The following is a 6,000-nucleotide window of genomic DNA, read 5'->3' as shown; positions in this document are numbered from 1 at the left end:
GCCCAACAAATATGTTGATATGTTGAGTTGCATTGTTCCTGGTTTTATTAATGAGATGCATAATATAACAATTTTGCAAGTTCTTGTATAAAATACCTCATAGGAGAACAGCTCCTGCAATCAGTCACCATACCATTGATTTAAATCCTAACAAGATCAAAACTAAACACAGATTCAAATATGTCCTTGCTACTGAAGTCATGTCATCAGAGTGAAAAACAATAAAACTTTTCTGCCCTTATTTCATCAAGATATTTTCCAGAGGCAGCTTTGCTAGCTGGTCATGATGTGTCACATTGTCTGGCTGCACTTTTTGTTCTCTGAGCATCAATTTCTCCCTTGATCTTTAAGAAATGTGGGCTATAATATAACTTATTGTACAACACTCAGAATGACAAGAGCTTTTGAGTTTTTCCTCTCACTATGCATTCAGATCTGAAGCAACCCTCAATCGTTGCATGTGTTGGGTCTAAAGGGAAAAGGCCTATTTCACAAAGTACAAATGCTCACTAAAAAGTGCTGGGTTTGGCTGGGATAGAATTAATTTTCTTCACCGTACATAGTATGGGGTGATGTTTTGGATTTGTGCCGGAAACAGTGTTGATGACACCTTGATGTTTTAGTTACTGCTGAGCAGTGCTTACAAAGAGTCAAGGCCTTTTCTGCTCCTCACTCCACCCCACCAGTGAGTAGGCTGGCGTGCACAAGGAGCTGGGAGGGAACATAGACAGGATGGCTGATCCCAACTGACAAAAAGGATATTTCATGCCACAGGACGTCATGCTCAGCATATAAAGCTGGGGCAAGAAGGAAGAGGGGAGTGTTTGGAGTGATGGCGTTTATCTTCCCAAGTAACTGCTATGCACGATGGAGCCCTGCTTTCCTGGACATGGCTAAATAGCTGCCTGCCAGTTGGAAGTGGTGAATAAATTCCTTCGTTTGTTTTGTTTTACTTGTGTTCGCAGCTTTTGCTTTACCTATTAAACTGTCTTTATCTCAACACACGAATTTTCTCACTTTTACACTTCCAGTTCATTCTCCACATTCCACTGTGGGGAAAGTGAGTGAGCAGCCATGTGGACTTCGTTGCCAGCTGGGGTTAAACCATGACAGAAGCAAAACAGAGAAGAGAAGCAAAGACCAATCTGGGTGTCCCACAGTAGCAATCAGAAGGAAGTCTGAGAAGCAAAAATACCCTTGCTGATTGCAGAAAACAGCCTTAAGTTGGTAAGATCTTGCCAATATGGATCTTTTTTTTTCAATCTAATCTAGAGTAGTCAGAGACAGCCCTTTCCTATTGATAAACCTTTCTCTTTATCTGCTTTGTAAGACAAGGAATACATACATTATCTATGGTTTGACAGCTTTCCAGGTGTAAGATTCTCAATATTGCTGCTTACTGCCAATCTTTTTAAAACCTGGCACTGTGGGCTTACAAATGTCCATAGCAACAGTCCATACAGTTGATCTACCAACACTAAATTAACTGTGCAATATCAGCAATCAGAAGTGATAGACTTTAATTAAAGGTCCAGTAATGATAGCAAGTTGGTGACTGGCCACAGGCTTCTCCATGTTTTGGACAGGTAGGTAGATTGTCTATAAAACTAATTGAGCGATCTTCTGCTGAATGATTCCTCTGCTCAAGTCTTCTGTTGCCATTGGCACGACAGCACACTACCACACTCTACTATCAGCTCTGCTTTAACATTGCAAGTCCCGAATTGCAATCCAAATATTTCCTTTTTGCAGTACAGGAAACTGCTGTAAACCACTTGTTCCAGGTGCTAAGCTCAATGCACACGAGGCATTTGGCATTTTATGATCTGAAATTTTCAGTAAGGACAAGTCAGTAAGCATAGCAATACAGTGATACTTCTGACTAAAGACATTTTAATTACAATAGAGAAGTTGAGATAATTGACAACCTGGCACTGTCAGACTACGGAAAAAGAACACAGCCAATTTACAGGACTACAGAAGTTCCCACAGTGTTACACATCTGATACTGATTCTATCCTCTATTTCTTGTCATTAGTTTTCCCCTGTTTAAGAAAAAGAAGGGAAAGAAATGCAGCATTTTTACAATTCTGCCTTTACGTACCACTGTGTATGACAGGAAGTGGATTCTAAAAAGCTGCCAAGAAAACTGTAAAAATGACATTCAGAAGTACTTCTGTAAAATTCTGATTACACTTTACATCTGGTGAAAAGACTTGAAGGCTTCACTGCTATCAGAACAATCTATCAACTTTCACTCTGCATAATTATTCCTTGTGAAAGTGGTGCTCAGGGAAGAGGGCTGGAAAATGCCCTTAAGTTTGCATGACCTCCAGATGTGGCAAGGGTTACTATCAGTGTTAACATTGCTAGCAACCACTTACATGAAATTCTGGTTATAATGGGATTAATTGCAATGCCTAATGGACTTCATTAAGGACAAGATTTCCCCTGATGCATTTATTTTTAAATGAGATTATTTAGATTACACTTTCTCTTACTCTTACAATGTACTGTTTGCTAAAGATGAAGTCAGGCACCACTGGTTAATTTTTAGTATGTAATACTTGTAATATTCATATCCACCTTTGAGTTCACCATCATTTGCTAGGATGTGCTGTCTGAGGGGAAAAATAAAATCTTTCCAGAAATTGCATATTCAGAATGAGCTCATTGCTCACCTGGTTACGAACAGCTCATGTCCTGGACATCATAGTTGCTACTGAAATGTGAAGTCTGTACCTTCCATATTGGCTGCAGCTCTGCTCCAGACAGAGAGAGAAGTTATGTGAAAACAGCAGCATAGTGCTCCGTGGATGTTGTCAGAGGCTGGACTGCGCAGTCCAGCAGCTCCCTCTGCTTTTGCTCCACGGTGGCTAGATGTACATCAGCTCAATCCATAGCACAGGGTTACGAGGTGTATCTTGGCTCAGCGCATAGGAAAAGGCAGCACTTCTCTCTCTGGGGTGGGAGCAGATCCTGGTGGCATCTCTGGGCAGTCCTACCTAGACATGCATGGCTGATTGTATGTCGAAGGCAGCTGAATGCAAGGATGCTCTTTCCAAACTTCAGGTCAGTAAACTCAACTGCAAGAGGGATTTTTTGTGCTTTAATAACATTTTTCAGTGTTTTCAGACCAGCGTGGTTTTCATTTCATGTTCTAGAAGTCCTGATTTTGTTTCAGTTTGATCAAATGACATTTAATGCATCATCCCACTGAGAGGCCCAGTCCACTATGTAGGTCCTCCTTTTCCCTGCTCTGATTGTGGAGTTTCTGCTAGGAAATAAAATGCCCTGCAGTCATAATTTTGGAGCCTACTAGCATGCAATAAAGAGAGGTGGTGAGAAGGAAGTTTCCTTTCAGAGTAGTTTCCACGTTCAAGCTATATTCAGCCACCTATATTTTACATACACACGGACACACACATGTTTATATACACATACATAACTATCGCGCTCAGTACCCTTCACCAATCATCATCCACCACTGTTCCACTGATTAAAGATAGTTCATGACAGCAATGACAGCATCCTTTAACAAACTCAGTATAAAAAGAATACACGTATATGCTGGAAAAGACCTACCAGATTGTGGAGGCCATTTCATGTTGACTGGTGGAAGAGCTGTGTTTTTTAGGTTTTCCGGGAAACTGTAAGTTTCGAAGTTTTGATTCAATCTATTAAAAAAATTTATAATCTTTTATTAAATTTCCAGTGTTCCTTTTTGGAAAAATAAATAAATATGCAACCTTGCAAGTATACTTAAAGTCTTATTGTAATGTTTATTTTATTTATTTTATAATGTGATTAAACTGCACTTTATATGTAAGCTACTGCTCACGAATCAGTACATCCCAGTTTCTAGCACTTTTCACAATGTTCTCTTAACTTGATCAGTTTGTCCATACCCTGTTGGTAACGCAACATTGTACACTGAGTATCTATTTGAAAGCTATTTTGAAGCTTAGAGCATTTCACAAGTAAGCACATGTTCCATAAGCAATAGATCTTTCTTCAATTAATTATTTCCACTTTATTTATTGCTATCAGAAAGAAACAGGTGATCTTCCCCTAAAGTCAGGAGCCTTTTCCCTTCCAAGATGTCTCAGACACTTACTAGGTATTTCAAGCATCAGGTGTAATATCCATCCACATTTTATTATTATTCTTTTTTGCTTTGTGAGGGGAGACAGCTATTTGTAAATATTATCCCTACACATTTACAATGTATAGGATAGGGAAGGGATCCATGTGATTTAGACCAAACTACAATGTTTCTGATGATTCTAAATCTGCACTATTGCTGAAACTGTTGCTATGTTACATGAAGACATTTTGTGGCTCCAGAAATTATTGAAGAGATTGAAGATCTATGCTAGGTGAAACACAATGCAACGCAATTCTAGTACATCCTTTTCTTTCTTCTTTTTTCTTCTCTTTTCTTTTCTTTTCTTTTCTTTTCTTTTCTTTTCTTTTCTTTTCTTTTCTTTTCTTTTCTTTTCTTTTCTTTTCTTTTCTTTTCTTTTCTTTTCTTTTCTTTTCTTCTTTTCTTTTCTTTTCTTTTTTCTTTCCTTTCTCCTCTCCTCTCCTCTCCTCTCCTCTCCTCTCCTCTCCTCTCCTCTCCTCTCCTCTCCTCTCCTTTCCTTTCCTTTCCTTTCCTTTCCTTTCCTTTCCTTTCCTTTCCTTTCCTTTCCTTTCCTTTCCTTTCCTTTCCTTTCCTTTCCTTTCCTTTCCTTTCCTTTCCTTTTCCTTTTCCTTTTCCTTTTCCTTTTCCTTTTCTTTTCCTTCCTTTTCCTTCCTTTCCTTTTCATTTCCTTTCTTTTCCTTCCTTTCCTTTTCATTTTCTTTTCCTTTCCTTTTCATTTTCGTTTCCTTTTCCCCAAAATTGGAAAGGTTACTACAGAATTTTCCTCCAAAGTAGAGAAAAATCCTTTGCTTGGAGCTTAATTGAGAGAAATATAAGTTCCAGTATATTCTCCAAGGATTATTTTTCAGTTGTCTGGGTTTTTTATTTTTTAAAAAAACCCTGAAATACTTTTCTTTCAAATACTTCTGTTTAAAAGCCATGTTAACACAATTTACTACATACTTAATAATGTTATAAAGCTCACAGAATGATTATACTTACATGATTTTTCAGTTTCCCATTTCATTCATTTTGTATGTAAAAGTCTGTAAGATAGGTTCCTGCTTTGTTTCTTGAGTCGGGACATCTCAGGAACCAGACAATACTATTAAATTCATGTTATTTTGTATTGGAGAATACAAATCTTGAAGACTTGAAAGGTACATTTCCATAACAGAAATAGTTATACCAACTCAAAACACACACAGAATAACGGTGATCTTGCATTCTTTCTGTATCTGCTGATGAAAGTGCTTGCAAAGTCCATTTGAACATGATGCTGTCTTTAGGGTGAACAGAACAAACACTTTTTCCTTCTCGCTTGCAGAGACTGAATAGAAAGTTCTTACTCTATAAGGTCCCTCAGAAGTGACAGCAATAGCTAAGTGATAATTCCTTTATTTGTTGGTGTTTGGGTTTGTTTCATGTCAAAACTAGCATAGAACAAAGTTGCTCTTATAGAGAGGAAGAGCAGAAAAACTTTTCTACTTAGCAATAGTGAGCCTATTCTCTAAAAAGCCATGCAATGAGAACAGCAATGCAGGGAGTGATTTCCCTACGGATTTTATCAGAGTGGGCTCCAGTAAGCCTGCCAAAAATTCATTGTGTAATAGCTTTTAGGTTTTCAACAAGGCTGCAGTTTTGCTAGTATAACAGATTATTTATCAAATAATTTAAGTAATGATTGGGATTAGGCTGTTATTTGTAAACCATACTAAGCAAAGAGTAGCCTGTAATGCATGACCTGAAAACAGGGTAAAAGTCAAAATGAAAAAATAGAAAAATTCCTAAAGTTCCTGCTTCATTCTGTTTGGAGTTAGCAGTGCATGAGTTCACATATTCTCACAGGGCACCATGATGGGTACCCTGAGCTC

Source organism: Strigops habroptila, chromosome 5 (genome assembly GCF_004027225.2).
Source record: "Strigops habroptila isolate Jane chromosome 5, bStrHab1.2.pri, whole genome shotgun sequence".
Classification (NCBI taxonomy): Eukaryota; Metazoa; Chordata; class Aves; order Psittaciformes; family Psittacidae; genus Strigops; species Strigops habroptila.
This window is presented reverse-complemented; position numbering follows the sequence as displayed.